The sequence below is a fragment of the Urocampus carinirostris genome, chromosome 1 (assembly GCF_059441175.1).
Source record: "Urocampus carinirostris isolate Australia breed hairy pipefish chromosome 1, RoL_Ucar_1.0, whole genome shotgun sequence".
NCBI lineage: Eukaryota > Metazoa > Chordata > Actinopteri > Syngnathiformes > Syngnathidae > Urocampus > Urocampus carinirostris.
Window position 1 is genome coordinate 63,735,894 of NC_142349.1, and position 20,817 is coordinate 63,756,710.

General features: G+C 40.5%; 1 long non-coding RNA gene and 1 pseudogene across 1 annotated transcript; both read left to right on the top strand.

Moving 5' to 3' along the window:
* The first annotated feature begins 4,788 nt into the window (after positions 1-4,788).
* LOC148376527 (uncharacterized) lies at positions 4,789-6,981 on the top strand. Its single transcript, XR_015847098.1, has 3 exons — positions 4,789-5,033; positions 6,742-6,858; positions 6,940-6,981. It is a non-coding gene; the product is annotated as an uncharacterized LOC148376527 (long non-coding RNA).
* A 1,987-nt stretch (positions 6,982-8,968) lies between these two features.
* LOC148376528 (U2 spliceosomal RNA) lies at positions 8,969-9,089 on the top strand (annotated as a pseudogene).
* Positions 9,090-20,817: the final 11,728 nt, after the last annotated feature.

Here is a 20,817-nt window from a genome sequence, read left to right on the forward strand (position 1 = left end):
CTCGGGCAGATAAGTCTCGTCGGCGCCCTATCTACTCGTATTCTCTTATCAAATAACTATTAAAGTGCAGAAAGACGCATTAGCAGACTTTTTTTTTGTGTCTCTCGGATTTATTTGCACTGCGCACACAAATGCCTACCTAAATTCCGGCTGTCAGACTGCAGCTGATTAAAAGCCGCACCTGAATAAAAGCCGCACGCAGAAATTTAGGGAAAAACTCGACTTTGTCTTTGTACAAGCCGCACCGGAATTTAGCCCGTGGGTTTACAAGCAACCAGGTTGGATTTAACAGACGCAGTTCCGTTTGGGTCCTGCAGGGGTGCTGCTGTAGCTCGACATTTGTAGTCCTCATCTTATTGTTTGTTTATGTCGAGTCATGTTTATTTGTTGTGGCAGCACGGCGGTGCAGTGGTTAGCGTGTGTGCGGCACAGTTCTGAGGTCATGAGATCGAACCTCCTGTGTGAAGTTTGCATGTTCTCCCCCGTGCTTGCGTGGGTTTCCTCCGGGCGCTCCGGTTTCCTCCCACATTCCAAAAACATGCATTTCCGGTGAATTGGCCGGTTCGAATTGTCTTTAAGTGCTAATGAGCGAGCAAATTTTCTGTCCCTGTGTGCCCTGCGACTGGCTGGCAACCAGTTCAGGGTGTCCCCTGCCCACTGCCCGAAGATAGCTGGGATGGGCTCCAGTACCCCCGCGACCCTACTATAAGCGGTGCAGATAATGGATGGATGTTTATTTGTGACACCCTTAATCCCAAGGGCTGCACAGACCACAGATTATTGCAAACCACAGACTATCGTTACACCATCCCCTGATCTAAAACCTACATGAGGGCAAGGAAAACCTCAAAAACCTTAACATGAGGAAAATAAAGAAACCTTGAGAAGGGACCGCACATAAGGTAATCCCCTTCCAGGAGGGCCAGGCTGCAACGGATGTTGCAATAACAAACAATACACAAATATTGTCAACATGAAATATAACTTAACCTTGGAGCCGAAAATTGACTCTGGCAATGTAACTCCGGATGAATTTTCACGAGCGATCATCCCGCGCAAGTGTACACAATCAGTGATTGACTTCTGAAAAGAAAAGTCAAACCATCACAACTCTTTCACGGTGTCTAAAAATGGGCCCAGTTGCAGAGGTTTTGAAGCTGTAAACTGGTCCTCTCAAAATGGCCTTTTTAAAAAAACACCGTAACCTACCTTTAACCTTGGTGCCGAAATACTACCCTGGTAATGTAACTCTGAATTGATTTTTACGAGCGATCATCCCGCGCAAGTGTACACAATCAGTGATTGACTTCTGAAAAGAAAAGTCAAACCATCACAACTCTTTCACGATGTCTAAAAATGGGCCCAGTTGCAGAGGTTTTGAAGCTGTAAACTGGTCCTCTCAAAATGGCCTTTTTAAAAAAACACCGTAACCTACCTTTAACCTTGGAGCCGAAAATTGACCCTGGCAATGTAACTCCGGATTAATTTTCACGAGCGATCATCCCGCGCAAGTGTACACAATCAGTGATTGACTTCTGAAAAGAAAAGTCAAACCATCACAACTCTTTCACAATGTCTAAAAATGGGCCCAGTTGCAGAGGGCTACACTCTTCTGCAGGCATGGAATTGCAAAATAAATTCAGGTGAGAATAAAAACCTTCTATTTATGTGTGCTACAATTCAGATGACTCAATGTTAGCAGCTTTGGGATGAAACTTCAGTGTTTAACCTTTCAAAATAAACCAAAAGAACAGTATTTAATTTATTTAGGTCTTGGGTTGGGATTTTTGGCGACTTGTACAGGATTTCAGAGTAAAGAAATCATAACTTTTTCTCATTTTAGGTACTACTTTTCTTTGTTTTGGGCTGTTGTTAGCATGAAATGAGCACATATTTAGCTTTAGCACTTAACCGCTTTAGTATTGTCTAGCATTGCCCTCCGTCCTTTTGACTTGGACACCCCCTGACTTAAAGGGACAGTGTCTACAATACGCAGGGTTGGGTAGAGTTACTTTAACTTGATTACTTTTAATTACTTTTGGATTACTCCAATACCAAATATGCTAATAAAAGACAAAAGAAACTAAATATGAATCAAATGATGACTCACAACACGTGGTAAGCTTTCTCTCCTGGCTTTGATCTCTTTGATCTCCGGCAAAACGAACATAAAATGCGACAGAAACGAAATGCAAATAAATCCAAACAGCTTGCCAACATCATTTTTGCCTTTCCGTGTATTCCGTTACTCCCCAAGCCTGCACAAACTTTAATAATTTTATTCATATTTAGTTTATTTTGTCTTTTAATAGCATATTTGGTATTGGAGTAATCCAAAAGTAATTAAAAGTAATCCAGTTAAAGTAACCCTACCCAACCCTGCTAATACGACACCTATATACTGCTGGTGTCGGTATTTGAAATATCCAACGATCCATTATCTCCTAACGCTAATTGCTGCAATCTGAGGTTTTTATGCTATTTCTTTGAAAATATCGGTAATTTTATTGTGAAGGGGGTAGGGGGAACTGCCCTTCGAATATCGACATCCTTTTCTCCACCCTAGAGTAAAATATTGAAAAAATTTGGGTTATTTTGTTTCCTGATACACAAAAACAATCCCACAAAAAGGCCCAAAGGAGGTTTTTGGCTAACATGGCAACCGGAATTTCAACACAAGTGGTCATAAAGGTTGTGATGACCTCCTGGTGGAGGATTTTGAACTTCCTGTATTTATTTATCCGGGTCAATTTTGATTCGTCGATACCTTTTGCGCAACACGAAGAAGAAGTCGAATTAGGTGGAAAGTGGACTGATCTGGGGGCTTCTGAATTTTCCTTTCATATTTTTTTGACGCAGGTGCGAAGGATGCGGCCGGCCGAGGGATTTGATCCGGCCTGCAAGACAATGCTGAGAGGAGCACAAGAGAAGCATGAGCTGCACTTTTAAATGTGTCTGTTTGATGTCACAGAAGCTAGGTGCTACTTGCAAAGCAACTGGAGCTGGATTTTTTCTCTTTTTTTACCTTGTCTTTTCTTTTTTTCTTTCTCTTGTTTTTTCTCTATTTCACTCTTTCTTTTTTTCCTCACTTTCTTAGACTTATTATTTGTCTCTATCTTTGTCTCTTTTTGCTTTTTCTCCTATTATTCTTTTTCTCTTTTGTCTATGTGACTCTCTTTCTCAATTTATTTTTCTCTTTGCTTCTATTTTTCTTTTTCTTTCTTTTTTCTTACGCTCTTCTCTCTTTATCCTTCTCATTTTCTCTTCTCTCATCCTTTTTCTCTCTTTTCCTCTCACATCTCTGCTCTCTCTCTCAATTTCTTACCCTCTTTATTTCCATCTTTTTTCTGTCTTGTTCTTTCTCTTTTCAATCTTTCTCTTTCTATTCCCCTCCCTTTCTCCATTTACCATTTCTCTCTTTTTCTCTCCCCTTTCTCTCTATCTCATATCCCCTATCTCTATATCTCTGTCTTCCTTGTTCACTCTATTTTAATCTCTAGTTCCTTCTCTCTTTCCTTCCCTCTTTGTCTGTCCTCTTGTTCTCTCTATTTTCCTCTTTCTTTCCTTCCATCTTTCTCTGTCCTCTTGTTATCTCTCTTTGTGTCCCTTTCCTTTCTGTTTTTCTCCCTCTCTCTTTCCTTCCCTCTCTTTTTCTCTCTATCTCCCTTTTCTCTCTCTCCTATACCCTCTATCTCTCTATTTTCCTGTCCTCCTTGTTCACTGTCTTTTAATCTCTCTCGTTCCTTCCCTCTTTCTCTGTGCTCTTGTTCTCTCTATTTTTCTCTCTTTCTCTGTCCTCTTGTTCTCTCTCTTTGTGTCCCTCTCCTTTCTGTTTTTCTCCCTCTCTCTCTCTTTCCTTCCCGCTCTTTTTCTCTCTATCTCCTTTTTCTCTCTCTCCTATACCCTCTATCTCTCTATTTCTATGTCCCCCTTGTTCACTGTCTTTTAATCTCTCTTGTTCCTTCTCTCTTTCCCTCCCTCTTTCTCTGTGCTCTTGTTCTCTCTATTTTCCTTTCTCTGTCCTCTTGTTCTCTCTCTTTCCTTCCCTCTTTCTCTGTCCTCTTGTTCTCTCTTTGTGTCCCTTTCTGTTTTTTTTCTTTCTCTCTCCCTCCCTCTCTTTCCTTCCCTCTCTTTTTCTCTCTATCTCCCTTTTTCTTTCTCTCTCATACCCTCTATTTCTCTGCCTTCCTTGTTCTCTCCCTTTTAATCTCTTGTTCCTTCCCTCTTTCTCTATGCTCTTGTTCTCTCTATTTTCCTCTCTTTATTTCCTTCCCTCTTTCTCTGTCCTCTTGTTCTCACTCTTTGTGTCCCTTTCCTTTCTGTTTTTTTCCCTCTGTCTTTCCTTCCCTCTCTTTTTCTCGTTATCTCTCTTTTGCTCTCTCTCTCATACCCTCTATTCCTCTGTCTTTTTTGTTCTCTCCCTTTTAATCTCTCCTTCCTTCCCTCTTTCTCTGTCCTCTTGTTCTCTTGATTTTCCTCCTTTTTTTCTTCCCTCTTTCTCTGTCCTCTTGTTCTCTCTCTTTATGTGTCCCTTTCCTTTCTGTTTTTTCTCGCTCTCTCTCTCCCTCTCTCTTTCTTCCTCTCTATCTCTTTAACCTAGTCTAGCCACTGTGAGAGTTTTTTTCTAGGATGTGGCCCCCCCCATCTCAAACAATTCCACCCCCCTGTTTTGGGGCATTCCGACTGCAGCGGGCCCGCTCAACACTCGGGGGGTGGGGGGGATGTTTTTTTCGGGGAGGGGTCCGCAGGTGCCGGTGGTGGGGGGGCCGGGCGTCCCGGGGCCACGTTAACCATTAACGCGGCCATATAACGCAGTTACTGATTAGCGGCGGGCGCTCTTGAGACTCCCCGTGACCTTAGTTCCAGGTAGGAATCCCGCCAGGTGTTTGTAGCGCTCGTCTAATGTTGGAACGCGGCCTTCCTGGGAGCACAGCTTCCTCCTCCTCCTCCTCCCTTTTCAACATCCCCGGCTCGCCTTCCGTGACCTTCATCCTCCGCCCGTAAAAACGCTGAGGATGCTTACCGGTTCAAAGGTGAGGAGACGCCTCCATTTTTTGTGTTTCTCCAGCATAAAACCAGTCCAGGATCAGGGTAGAACCTCTATAATGGTGGGGGGAGGGGGGAGGGGGGTTCTCTCTCTCCCTTTTTTTTTCTACATCTTTGTCATTTTTTCTCTCTCGTCAGTCTCTTCATATTCCGCTCTCTCTACCTCTCTCTCTTTGTCATTTTTTTCCTCTCTATTTCACTCCTCATGTACTCCTCCCTCTCTGCCTCTCTCTTTCTCTTTCTGTCTGTCCGTCATTTTTTCTCTCTCTCGTCAGTCTCTTTCTCTCTATCTCTCTCTCTCTCCCTCTCACTCTATATTTCTCTTTCTCTCTTTCTCTCTCTCTGGTCTCTCCCACTTTCTCTCTCTCCCTCTCTTTTTCTCTGTTTATTTTGCTCCACATTATCGTTTTTTTTTCTCTCTGTTTTTTTCTCTCTCTCTCTCTCTCTCTCTCTCTCTCCCTCACTGTGTCTCTCTCTTCCTATGTGTCTTTTTCTCACTGTGTATGTCACTTTCTCTCTCTCTCTCTCTCTCTCTCTCTCACTGTGTCTCTCTCTCTCTCTCTCTCGCTCTCTCTCTCTCTCTCTCTCTCTCTCTTTCACTGTGTTTCTCTCTCTCTCTCTCTCACTGTGTCTCTCTCTTCCTATGTGTCTTTTTCTCACTGTGTATGTCACTTTTCTCTTTCTCTCTCACTGTGTTTCTCTCTCTCTCTCTCTCACTGTGTTTCTCTCTCTCTCTCACTCTCTCTCGTTCTCATTCTCTCTCTCTCTCTCTCTCTCTCTCTCTCTCTCTCTCTCTCTCCATCACTGTGTCTCTCTCTTCCTATGTGTCTTTTTCTCACTGTGTATGTCACTTTCTCTCTCTCTCTCTCACTGTGTTTCTCTCTCTCTCTCTCTCTCTCTCTCTCTCTCACTGTGTTTCTCTCTCTCTCTCTCGTTCTCACTCTCTCTCGTTCTCACTCTCTCTCTCTCTCTCTCTCTCTCTCTCTCTCACTGTGTCTCTCTCTTCCTATGTGTCTTTTTCTCACTGTGTATGTCACTTTTCTCTCTCTCTCTCACTGTGTTTCTCTCTCTCTCTCTCTCTCTCTCTCTCTCTCACTGTGTTTCTCTTTCTCTCTCCCTCTCTCTCACTATGTTTCTTTCTCTCTCTCTCTCGTTCTCACTCTCTCGTTCTTATACTCTCTCTCTCTCTCTCTCTCTCTCTCTCTCTCTCTCTCTTCTCTCTCTCTCTCTCTCTCTCTCTCTGTGTGAAAGCATGAGACACAGCATAATAAACAATGGGACTGACCAGCCAAATCAATGTTTTTTTAGACGCCCTCATATCTTTCGCTGTCCAACATGTGCCAAGGGTTCTCTTTTTGGCCTCTTTGCTTCAGAGCTAACTTCTTTTTATTTACACTTTAGTGGCGCCACGCACAAGTCTGTTTTCTAACAGTTCAAGTAAACACGGTAGCCGATACCAAAACCTCTGACCAGAGCCTAGCAAAACAAAAGGACGATAATAGCTCAAACCAGTTGAGGCTACTTCAGTTTTTGAAATTAATTTTTCTATACATAGCTTTATTTAATCAAATATTATTATATATTTAGAATGATTTCAACGTACTATACATCCCCCAGCCTGACTATGTGCCGTACCCCGACCTCCTGGAACCCAGTACTAATTCTCCTTTCCCCTCTTTCTTTCATTCCTATCAGATTATCAGCATGGACGTGACTTTGGCTCCATTGGAAAAAAAAAATTCCTTCTTTTGTACTGTAAAAAAAAAAGACTCTTAAAGGTTATTCTACATGCTGATATGCCTGACCAGAACGGTGAGACCTGGCCACGTAAAGTCAACACACAGCGCTCAGGCAGCTGCTGCTCGGGTATTTTCAAGTTTATTCTATTCTCAGAATCTGCAAACACGACGTCTGCCGAGTGCTAAAGTACACAAAAACGAAGGGGGGACGAAGAAAAACGCGGCATTGGATGGAGTAAGTACAATGCAGAATAATGTGTAATACATATATACAGTGTATATAGGTAATAAATATATAAGTAGATATGATTATAAAGAATAGGTTGCAAGCACTTTTTTGATGCTGAGAGTAGTTTGATATGTGTTTCTAAAAATAACACATGTTATTACTATGTTATTACTGTGTTATTCTTACACTCACTATTTTTCCTCTATCTTTGTCTCTTTTGGCTCTGTTTTTCTTCTCTCATTCTTATTTTCTTTTTTATCTATGTGACTTTCTCAATTCATTCATCTTTTTCTTTCTATTTTTCTTTGTCTTTCTTTTTTCTAATGCTCACTCCTTTTTCTCTTTGTCTCTTAATCGTTCTCCTTTTCTCTTCTCTCATCCCTTTCTCTCTTTTTCTCTCACATCTCTGCTCTCTCTCTCTCATTTTTTCCTCATTATTTTTTATTTTGAGAGTACCGGTAGTTTGATATGTGTTTCTAAAAATAACACATCATGTTATTACTATGTTATTACTATGTTATTCTTACACTCACTATTTTTCTCTATCTTTGTCTCTTTTTGCTCTATTTCTCTTCTCTCATTCTTATTCTCTTTTTTATCCATGTGACTCTTTCTCAATTCATTCATCTTTTTATTTCTATTTTTCTTTGTCTTTCTTTTTTCTTATGCTCACTCCTTTTTTCTCTCTTTGTCTCTTAATCGTTCTCCTTTTCTCTTCTCTCATCCTTTTTGTCTTTTTCTCTCACATCTCTGCTCTCTCTTTCTCATTTTTTCTCATTTTTGAAGAAGTTTGATATGTGTTTCTAAAAATAACACATCATGTTATTACTATTTTATTACTATGTTATTACCAGGTTATAATTCTAGAAGGTTCAACCACATAATCATGTGAATTTTCCTGGAAAATCACAATGAGCCATCTCTGGCGATCAATTTTCAGAACCGGTCCGTTGGTAATCCCTCTTATAAAATAAACCCCAGTTATAAACATTTATTTGAAATAGTTTTATAAATATCTGAACAAATATATCTGACTGCAAGTTAAACATCCAAAAAGTAAATAAAGTACCCATAGCTTATTGCTTAAATACAACATTTAACTACCGTAAATTCCGGACTATAAGCCGCTACTTTTTTCCCAAATTTTCAACCCTGCGGCTTATTTAGTGATGCGGCCAATTTATGTAATTTTTCTAACGGCCGCCAGCGCCGCTCGAGCACAAAAGGTAAGATTTAGACCGGTGGAGTATATGCGAGTGTGTATAAAGGACGACGTCTATATGACAAAGTCTCTTTCCCATACTGGGGAAGACGACTTTGATGACGTCAGTTATAAGGAGGAAGATGAGCACGGTTTACCATGATTTTTACAAGTACCGTATTTTTTTTTTTAACAGAGCCGTTTCCTTGTGTTGCGAGCGTGTTCCTAGTAGCGTTTTGTACCCTTCACAGACACGGTTTGGGATGAAAGTTATAATATTATTATTAAAGCTTTGAGTACTGTCTTTCTTTGTAAATATGTGTAACCATGTATAATATGTATTTGCAACTGTATATTGTTGTAATGTATTTATTTTAGAGACTTATTCTGATATGTTTTCCACGGGCGAATCAAAAAGAACGGGCGAATACAACGGGGGCGGATGGAAAGTGGAGTAAAGGTGAGACGTGTTTGTGGACGCAGCGGACAATAGTGGATATATATTTTTCCCACCCTTACCTTTGGAAATATACTTTTTTTTTCTCCTTGGATTATTTTCAACGGTACCCGGACTCTGCAGGTCTGCGTCATATCTTAAGTACCGGTATCATTTTACGTTCAATTTGCCGGCTGTTGATTTTGGACTGTGTACTTCATATCAGTTACTCTTGTTTCTCTTCATTTTGAATAAATCTTTCGCCTTTTACTTGGCCTTTGATGCTAGGTCCTTGATGCTAGGTCCTTAGCTTGGCCTTAGCTTGGCCTTTTGCCATGATCTTTGATTTTTGCAATCCGGAGATGGAATAGGAGCTTGCTCTGTCCGCTCCACGCATCGGCCCGGTATTGCAGTACCTCCGGGAACGGTGCATTCGCAATGATCGCAGCAAGGCTTTAGGGCTAGGACCTTAGCTTGGCCTTTTGGCTAAGAGTAAGTGTCCCGGCTCCTAAGCTTTGTAGCGTATTATGAACTGACCGATAACGGATAATGGATAATGAATAACGAAGATAGAACAATAACCCTTAAAAACCCCTCAGTTACAATTGCGGGACTCAAAATCGGGTTTGGGTTAATTTCGTGATTGTGTTACATGTTTTAATGTGGGCGCATGTGGCTTATATACAGGTGCGACTTGTATAAGTACAAAAGTGGTTATCCTCTTTAAATGTGGTGGGTGCGGCTTATAATCAGGTGCGCTCTATAGTCCGGAAATTACGGTAGTTACGAACTAGGATTTGATCATCAGCACGAGTTTCAGCCTTCTTTCAAAATAAACTTTTAAATTGATCCCCTTTATTCGATACTTTGGTCAACGTTCAGGTTAACGATTTTTGAAATGACAATTTCATCAAATCGAATATAGAAACAATTAGCAAAATGTCAAATTTGATGGAAAATCAAATGTGTATGATAGCAACATTTGGTGACGTCATACTGCAAGGAAGAAAAGGCCATTTGTCAGCAGGGTTGGGTAGGGTTACTTTAACTTGATTACTTTCAATTACTTTTGGATTACTCCAATAGCAAATATGCTAATAAAAGACAAAAGAAACTAAATAGGAATAAAATTACAAAATTTTGTGCAGGCTTGGGGAGTAACGGAACACATGGATTGGCAAAAATGATGTTGGCAAGCTGTTTAGATTTATTTTCATTTGGTTTCTGTCGCATTTTATGTTCGTTTAGCCGGAGATCAAAGAGATCAAAGCCAGGAGAGAAAGCTTACCACGTGTTGTGAGTCCTCATTGTATTCATATTTAGTTTCTTTTGTCTTTTATTAGCATATTTGGTATTGGAATAATCCAAAAGTAAAGTTAAAGTAACCCTACTCAACCCTGTTCGTCGACAAGCATTTGGAGGAGGAGACTAATTTAGACCAGGGCTAAGTTGCGGCGCCGATGGTGCAATTCAATTTATACTTCGAAAACGGCTGCTAACCTGATGTTTTTGGCTTGTTGCGATCTTGCAGGTTTTTATGAAACGGGTTGAATTGAAAGCAAGGTGACGTGAGCAACTTCATTTGCATTGCAAACAAGTCGACTGTGTTCCCTCACATCGGTGAAGAATCACCCGCGTATGAAAATACCAAAAAGAGAGAACGGCGTTTACACGGACCCTTCACCTTGGGCCGAACTTAAAATGAACTGCGATGTTTCAATTGCGATCCATTATGCCCAGTGAGCTATTGCTGAGTGAAAAGGCTTGCAGACCAAATTTGTGTGAAGTGTGGTGGCTCTTTTTTTCCATTCAGTCTACTTAAAATGAATTGCACTCTTGCAGTAGTGACCCATTATCCTTCATGAAATATTGCTGCTACATTATGGTATTTCAGCCAAGAATAGACTGTACTCGTGTGGCTGCGATCCAATATCCCCAATCCGATACTGGCAGAAGAGTATCCTGGCCGGCTTCAAACGAAATGCATGATTTGTGCTGCGATCCCCTTTTGTTGTTCTCTATTTTCCTCTCTCTCTCTTTCCTTCTCCTTTTCTCTGTCTCTCTTGTTCTTTCTCTCTTTTTATGTCTCCCTTTTTTTCTCACTCTCTCTGCAATTATCCCCAGTTGACTATTGCTGAAAGCCGGTGCTGAGAGAGCAAATTTTCACCATGCGTTGCGACTAATTTTTGCCATTCGTTCCGCATTAAATGAACAGCACCCATGCAGCTGCCATACATTATCCCTGTTCGCCCAGTGCTGAGAGCAGGGATTGGGCAGGCCGCATTTATTTTTTGGTTTTGGGCTGATGAAGCACGCCATTGTGGGCCGCCCAAAATGAACTGCATTATTTTGGTTGAGATCCAGTATATTCAGTCGGCTGTTGCTAAAAGCGGAGGCCAGAAGAGCAAATAATATGTGGCTGCTCTTTTTTCCCCATTCTTTCCGTCTAAAATGAACTGAACCCATGCAGGCGCGATCCATTATCCCCAGTCGCCCATTGCTGCAAATGCGTGGCCGAGCAGAACGCACATTTTCGACCCAAGTGGCTCACTTATGCTGCCCTGTCCACCATTATCCCTAATTCCATATAGCTGCGAGAAGGGATTTACAGAAGGAACTTTTGTTGGGAGGCGTACAGTTCAGGCACACGTAAAATAAAATGCACGGTTGTGGCCATTATCAATTATCACGTCGATTATTGCAATAGGCAGGGAGCCAATAGATCGAGGTTTTGTGTCTTTTTGGATCGGGCTGATGACGTATACCGCTGCGAAATGCCTAATGCAAACTGCACTTTTGTGGCTGCAATCCACTATCCCCAGTCGACTATTGCTGTGAGTGGGTGGCAGCAGAATGCAAGATAGAAACGTGGGGTTTTGTCCCCATTAACCACGATTAACGAAGGATTACAGTATTACCTGATAGATGAAACAAGTTAAGAAAGATATAATGTCAAGATATTATGCTTCTATACATACATATTTCTCCTTTTCCAGACCATCCTGGTTATTTTTTTCTCCAAACCTTGACGCCTCTCATGCAATTATTTTGTGAGTGCACATCCTCCTCTCTCCTCTCACGACGACCTTGACGTGTCCTGCAAGGTCTCCCAGCTGCACACACACACAACAAGCAAACATCAGCGCACACCTCTCCTACACGCACAAAAAGCTAGCATGCTTGCACACCGCTATCAGCACGGTACACCAGCGTCGGCGGAGTCCAAGGCTGCTCTTTGTCAGCCGGCCTCTGGACCGCCGGCTCCCTCACCGGTGAGGGGAAAGTCACACGCCGTCGGTGACCTTCTATTCTCAGACAAAACACGCACCGCGGAGACGCTAACCGTGTAAAAATAAAAATGAAGAAGAAGCTCGCTTTTTCCCTTTCACACACGCGCTATGGGATTCTCTTTTACGATTTCAACTTCAAAGTTGACAATTTCATCTTCCGGGAATTCACATTTACTGGTATATAGTAATAGTTAAGTTTATTTGTGTAACGCTTTATCACAAGGAGTCTCAAGAGGCTGCACAGACTATTGCAAACTACAGACTATTATGACACCATCCCCTGATCTAAAACCTACACGAGGGCAAGGAAAAACTCAAAACCACAGTCAAGTCATGTTTTTTTGTGTAACGCTTTATCACAAGGAGTCTCAAAGGGCTTCACAGACTATCGCAAACTACAGACTATTATGACACCATCCCCCGATCTAAAACCTACATGAGGGCAAGGAAAAACTCAAAACCTCAGTCAAGTCATGTTTATTTGTGTAACGCTATATCACAAGGAGTCCCAAAGGGCTGCACAGACTATCGTAAACTACAGACTATTATTACACCATCCCCTGATCTAAAACCTACACGAGGGCAAGGAAAAACTCAAAACCTCAGTCAAGTCATGTTTATTTGTGTAACGCTATATCACAAGGAGTCCCAAAGGGCTGCACAGACTATCGTAAACTACAGACTATTATTACACCATCCCCTGATCTAAAACCTACACGAGGGCAAGGAAAAACTCAAAACCACAGTCAAGTCATGTTTTTTTGTGTAACGCTTTATCACAAGGAGTGTCAAAGGGCTTCACAGACTATCGCAAACTACAGACTATTATGACACCATCCCCCGATCTAAAACCTACACGAGGGCAAGGAAAAACTCAAAACCTCAGTCAAGTCATGTTTTTTTGTGTAATGCTTTATCACAAGGAGTCTCAAAGGGCTGCACAGACTATTGCAAACTACAGACTATTACGACACCATCCCCCGATCTAAAACCTACACGAGGGCAAGGAAAAACTCAAAACCTCAGTCAAGTCATGTTTTTTTGTGTAACGCTTTATCACAAGGAGTCTCAAAGGGCTGCACAGACTATTGCAAACTACAGACTATTATGACACCATCCCCCGATCTAACACCTACACGAGGACGAGGAAAACCTCAACATGAGGAAAATGACGAAACCTCGAGGTAATCCCCCTTCCAGAATTTTCACAACATCTGGGCCCAAATGGAGAACGCTCTCGAGCCTGAGGTTCTCTTCTTGGCTCTTGGGATCACTAGTAGACTAGTAACATCTATCTTAAAGTAGCTGTGTGGGTGAAGACTTTACAAATTCAGTAAAGAGCATTGCACAGGGACACCATCTCAGCAGTTTACTGTATAAATACTGTATTGTATTGTTTTTTTACAACTCAGAAAAAAACAATGATGGGACAGATGATCTTTAAACTTCTTGTATATTAAGACAGGGCAGGAAAAATACAAAACGACTGGACATTTAATATATTTTTAGTTTTTCGAAAGAGGCCTTACAAAATAAAATGATTTACTGCTGTGGCGCACATACCAGCTCTCAGCTGCTACTGTATGAGACCAGGACTCCAAATATCCCTTAGATTCAACACTCCTATTGATTCTTTTTTTATCATCTTTGATTATTCAAATTAAATATCTAAACAAATAAATCTTTCTTGGGTTTTTGGTGTCATTTTCATTAAACAACGTCTTCAAAAAGTTGGAGAAAACAGTCGACGACTGACTTTTTTTCATTAAATGTTTCAGGGGAGAAACGTCACAGAGCATGAAATAGTCACATATGTCATGATTACCGATGTGATGCACCTATGCCCGCTCCTTTGGCGCCAACTGCCTCGGACTCTGATTGTACCCAGTCCGGCCTGTCCCCTTTTGTCAGTCCGTCTGCGAACCTCAGTAAACACTAGGCAAGCCTCTTTTGACCCTGACTCCCACCTGTCCCATTTTTGCTCCTATCTGTCTCCTGCTACAACCTGATTTGATCCTGACCACGTCTGCTCTCCCAAGCCGGCTTACGACCTCTTTTTGTCCCTGACTTTTAGTCCCTGTCACTATTTAAACCCATCTATCTGTCACCTGTTGTCAGTCCATCTGCAAACCCCAGTGTACTCTAGGCAAGCTTTTTCGACCCTGACTCGCAACACCTGTTGTTGCTCCTGTCCGTTTCCCGGCTCCGACCCGTTTTTTGATCCTGACCACGTCTACTCTCCTCTCCTGGCTTTCGACTTGTTTCCGATCCCGACCACGTTTTTTGCTCTCCTGCCCCAGCTACTGACACGTTTTCTCCCTCCCCGACACCGCCATCGCTCGCCACGGAAATCCCACTTCCGCGTTCAGAGCGACCTGCTTCCCGTGCCTAGCGATCACCGGATCGTGGGTGCAACCCTTTCCTTTCTTCCAATAAAACTGAGAGAAACGTAATGCAAGTGAGTCCTGTCTCCGTTCTGGTCCTGACAACATATTGTTATTAGTCGAGTCACATTGTGTTTGAAAGCTGCAATCGTTTTGCCAAAGACAACTTTCACTCACCGGTCCAGCAGTGCTTAAGAAAGGAGCGTGAGAAAGATAGGAAGCGTGCGCGTTTACTTTTGGGTTAATTTTCCTAACGATAATGTAGGTTATGAGCAGGGTTGGGTAGGGTTACTTTAACTTGATTACTTTCAATGACTTTTGGATTACTCCAATACCGAATATGCTAATAAAAGACAAAAGAAATAATAATAATAATTTCCTTTGTATTGTCATTCTTTGTAACAATGTACACAGAACGAAATGTCGATGCACCTGACCCGTTGTAGCGAGCCGATGCAGCCGCAGCCAACAGAGGGCGCCGCCATTTTACCAATGTTATAAGTCTTAGGTATGACTCGGCCGAGGCGCGAACCAGCGACCTCCCAGTCTCAAACTAAATATAAATAAAATGACAAAATTTTGTGCAGGTTTGGAGAGTAACGGAATACATGGAACGGCAAAAATGAGGTTGGCAAGCTGTTTGGGTTTCTTTTCATTTTGTTTCTGTCGCATTTGATGTTAGTTTTGCTGGAGATCAAAGAGATCAAAGCTCAACATAAGGAAAATGAAGAAACCTTGAAAAGGGACCACTCATGAGGTTATCCACCCTCCAGGATGACCAGGCTGTAATGGCATGATTTCATACCTGTCAACTTATAATTTTCCCCGTATTTTACACATGTTTTGATCGTTTCAAATGCCGTACCCCTATAACAACTTTTGTACGGGACAGAAAACGTTTTTTTTTTTAAATTCGTTTTTTGGTAGTTCGATCTCACCCATTTTGTCTCTAATTTCTAGTCTTCTACGTATAATAAACAACACTAAGTCTACTGATAGTTGGGAAAGATACTGAAAACATGTTTGTGTTGTTTATTTGGTCAATAAAATAAACTTGTTTACACAAATTATCTTTTTTTTGGTATATAGGGGCCACGTTGTGTTTTATTATCACTTAGTAGGGGAATTGCAATCATTAATCAAGAGAGCGATTGGCTGAAGATTACAGGTATGTTACTTAAAACAGGTACATCGCCCACTTTTTTACTGTTTTAAACACTGATAAAGAGTAATCAACACAGCCCAGAAAATAATAGGCTGCTAATTGTCCAGTCTGGAGGATATCGCCAGCTTGCAATACCAAAGCAATGAAACATTATAAATGCAAATAATAAATAATGTATAGGTTTCGGTTGTTACTCTCCGAAAGGGTGAGCTTTTTTCCTGATTATAAGTAAATTAGTGGTGTTGCCACAGTAGCAGACAACTGTATCACACAAATTACATCCGGAATTTGAGCTAAGATAGATCCTAGAAACAGCCTGAACTGACTAATTAACTTGAAATGAGGGGCCGAGCCTAAAGCAAACCCATCCATCCATTATCTCCCCTGCTTATCCTCAGTAGGGTCATGGGGGTGCTGGACCCCACAACCCAGATCTACCTCCAAGTATTTATTCATTTCAGTATTAATTCATTTATTTGTGCTCTTCAGTATAAATCTTCAGAAGACGTTGGTCTTTCCCAAGTATTATCAACTCCTAGCTGACTCAAGTAGTCAGGAAACCAGCAGAGGTGAATAGTAGATGCACTTTAGCAGTGAGAGTACTTTATTCAAGAATATATTTATTAATCAATTAATGTATTTATTCATTCATTCATTAATGTATTTATTAAAGTATTTAAGTATTAAGTCAAGTATTTTAAGGTATCCTAGTATTTATCATTTATTTAATATTGCATAATTATGTATAGACTAATTAAGTATTTTTTTAATCTTCATTTTTTTGTTTATGCATTTATTTATTCAAAGATGTATTCATTTATTCACATATGCATTTACTGTACTCCAATATTTATGTACACATTTATTAAAGTATTTGATTGTTAAAGTATACCTACAAGTATTTATTGATTTATTTAGGTATGTATTTATTTATCCATTTATTGAAGTAGGGTCGTAGGGGTGCTGGACCCCATCCCCCAGATTTCTTCGGGCAGTGGACAGTAAAAGAGAAGCCTGGCCTGATAGCGAATGAATTGATCAAGAGGCGGCAGTAGCTCAGGAGGTATAGGACTTGTCTTGGGACTGAGTGGTTGTAGGTTCAATTCCCGACTTTTCTAAGTTAAATAGCACAGTGTTCTTCGGCAAAGAACCCCTTGATAATCATCTAAGAGTCTTCTATGACTGGGTATGGGTGTGTGAGTGCGAATGGGTAAATGCAGAGTGCTTTAGGAGGTCTTCACTGACTTGAAAAGTTTACCATCAATACCATTTTAGGCGATTTTCGGGCCTAAAAGCTTACATTATACATTTCTGTAGCTGAAAAAAGTCCACACTATGCTGGGCTTCTTGTTTGCTTTTCTTATTCTTAGCTTCTGGTAGGAGTGGGCACATAAATGTGGCCTTCTCTTCTGCCTGGCAGGCAGGACGCAGCAGCAGGCCGAGAAGGGAGAGTTTCTAAAAGTGTGCCTGTCAGTTACACACTCGGCCATCGGCAGGGTCGTCAGGGCAACACTCTTGGGCGAGTACAGCCTGTTGGCACCCATCTCTCTCCATGCCATTTTTGCGGAGCCAGGGATTTTCTTCCCAACATGAAACGTACAGTACTGATTTCCATGGTTACCAGTAGCATGAGAAGAAGCCTCCTGATCTGACTCAGATACAGCCCTTTCATCATCTGGTCGTCATTGTTTTTAAGTGTCAAGCGTCACTAGGAGAAAGCTGTTTTAATCCGAAATTTTGAGTATCACATCTTCCTGCATCACTGGCCATAAACTCAAGGAGTGGCTGAGGGCGCCGGGAGTGAGAGAGAAAGGCTGCGCTAGCTACCTCGATTAGCGTCGCTTTGAAGAAATTGGCGAAAGAGCCAAGTATCCACCCCAGGACAATTGTATCGATCCGATACAAGTACTAAGTATCGATAACATCGTAATTTGGATGGATCCGCCCACCCCTCGTAAACGGGCCGGGGTCAGGCCGGTATGACATCACGGCCCCAACGTGAGGAGCCACGCATGCAGGCCTGTAGCCGGCGAGGCCGCCAAACCCAAGGCAAAGGTTGCGTTTACACCCGCCCTTTAATCATCTACCAGGGTGGGAACGCCCGCTTCCCACGATCCTTTGCTGCGCCGCCGTGCTACGCTCCCATAAAAATCCAGAACAAATACAAAGTCATCGGAGCAGGTGAGCTATTGCAACCGCCAACTGCTAACTTTCAGTTTGCGTGGACGGAAATATTGCTGCGACGTGCACTCAGCTGCACTACGAATAAAGTACTTTGAACAGCCCTCATATAAATACATATACAATATATTCATTCATTTATTTCAGCATGTTTGGATTCATTTATCGAAGCGTGCGTTTATTCTGTGTTCTTTTCTTCATGTATTTCTTCATTGATTTGTTTGTTTTTATTTATTCAAGTATTTATCATTCATTTATTTAAGTATTTTTTCATTTCAGTATTGATTCATTTATTTGAGCTCTTCAGTATGAATCGTCATAATACTCTGGTCATTCCTATGTCTTTTCGACTCCTAGCTGACTCAAGTAGTCAGGAAACCAGTAGAGGTGAATAGTAGATGTAGCAGTGAGAGTACGACTCAAGTATTTACGTATTAATTCAAGCTATTATCTATTCTAGTATTTAGTTTTCATGTATTTAATATTGCTTTATTCACTAACCTCCGGTAAGAAAACTATATTTACTAATTTAAATATTAATCAAGTATTTATTTGTCCATTGTTTAAGTGTTTATTTACTTACACATGTATTTATATATCAACTTATTCATTTGTTTATGTATGTATTCGTTTAAAGATGTATTCATTTATTCTCATATGTATTTGCTGTAGTTTCAAAATCTATGTGCGCATTCACTGAAGTATTTGTTTATTCAAGTATACCGCCCAAGTATTTTTTGATTTTTTTGAGTATCCATGTATTTATTTATTGAAGTATTTCCGAATATTTTAAGCATTTATGTATCTATTATTATTGGAGAATTGCATGAAAATAACCAAAATAAATTCTATTTGTAGATTATAACACCCACAGGGAAATAATTGCTACTGGAATTATTACTGCCAGTTTCTTGAGTGAAGTATTGGTATTGGCCGTTTGGATAGCTGATGTTTATACTTGTTCCTCCCCACAAATAGTCAATTGTACAACCTATATGTAAGAACTTGAGTGGAAACGTGTGAATATTTTATTCTGTGGGTCATGAGGTAAAAGGAATAAGAGTACCGGTATATGTAATCAATTAAATATTGATTGCAGTCATATACTGCTGTTGTAGACTGTATTAGCAATTAGTTGTGTACCGTTTTAAATCATTTTGTTTGTATTCCCTCATTTATCTTGGCCTTTGGTGCCTATGGGGGGGGGGGGGGGGGTATTTTAAACGGGAGGCTAATATTATTAGGAAGTAAAGAATTTAAAAAAAAATAAGTCTAAAAAAAGTTTACTTTGTTATACACAATCTTGATTTTGTCTAGTGCAAGATAATATAGATTTTCAAATAAATATATATATATATTTTTACATGTTAAAGTCAAACTGTTAAATGTTATACTACATAGCAAAACAAGACAATACATTTTATCTAAAATGTTTACCTGTAATACCCATTTTGAATCTGCTACAATTTACAAGAAAATGTTGGTCTGAAATATTGACGAATATAATATATATATAATACAATAAGATATTTTAAAACGGGTTGCTAATATTATTAGGAAGTAAAGAATTAAAAAAAAATAAGTCTAAAAATAGTTTACTTTGTTATACACAGTCTTGATTTTGTCTAGTGCAAGATAACATAGATTTTCAAATAAATATATATATTTTTTACATGTTAAAGTCAAACTGTTAAAAGTTATAACACATAGCAAAACAAGACAATACCTGTAATACCCATTTGGAATCTGCTAAAATTTACAAGAAAATATTGGTCTGAAATATTGACGAATATAATATAATATATAATACAATAAGTTTGAATGTTACATATTCAGATCGTCGACGTAATCGATATTTGAACTGCAAAAATCTCGATTTAATCTTCGCTCCTCTCCACAAAAATCGGGCCCAAATTGAGAATCCATCAAAAGGGTGAGTAAAATCGTCGGTGTGTGCATTTGGTGAGATTTCGTTAATCTCTTTATTTCATGTGTAGATTAACAACATCCAATCTCGCGTTCAAGAGGAGACAAAACACTCGCCAGCATCCACAACAAGAAGATAAAGCGCCGATAATCGTAATAATCATCCTTTTTAAGCATCGCACACAAACGCACGAGATAACATTTATCGACTGCGTACACGCTTGAAGTGCTTCGGCATTAATTGCGAGATGGAGGAAAGAAATAGCACGAAAAATAACTCTCTATTAAGATAAAAATACAATATATATATTTAAATCGGGTCCACCCCAAAATTTATATGAATATTAAGGTCTTGGGGAAGGAAAAAACTTAATATTTTTTCACACACGTGCGCATGCGCACATGAGCGCGTGTATGCTGGGTCAACGTTGATAGCAGGTCGAGTGTGACGTCATCGGATTAACACTGGCAAGAGGAGATGTCTGCTTTTTTATCAGAATATGAATAAATGCATGGTCGTATTTGTCATTATACTGTACAAGTATGACGAAAATGCAAGGCCTTTCATTTGAGTGCAAGCAACATAAATCCAAAAGGTGAAAAAAATATGTAATTTATAATAACACAGCTATTAATATTAAATGAAAGAAATATATTATGTCATCTCATCTCATTAGCAACACCGCTTATCCACAGTAGGGTCGCGGGGTGCTGGAGCCCATCCCAGCAATCATCGGGCAGTGGGTAGGGGCCACCGTGTACTGGTTGCCAGCCAATCGCAGAGCACACGGGGCAAGTACAGCCTCGTGGCACCCATCCTGGTATCAAACATATAACCTTCTGCATGTTAGGCGAATGTGCAACCCACTGCACTACGGAAATCATAATTATATATATATATATATATATATATATATATATATATATATATATATATATATATATGACGGTTCACCGATCCATTAAATGCCTGGGTAGTCAAGGCACCACTTTATGTGGCGTGTCTTGGGCAAGTACAGCCTGGTGCCGCCCATCTCCAACATATATTTAAGCCCGGTTTTGAACCGAAGACCTGAGCATGTTAGGCAAATGTGCTAACCACTGTACTGCAATAACACTATGATTGGTTGTTGGTTGGATCCATTAATCACACGTGTTGTAGGGTGTATCTTCGGCAAGTACAGCCTGGTGGTGCCCATGCCTCTCCAAGCCAACATATG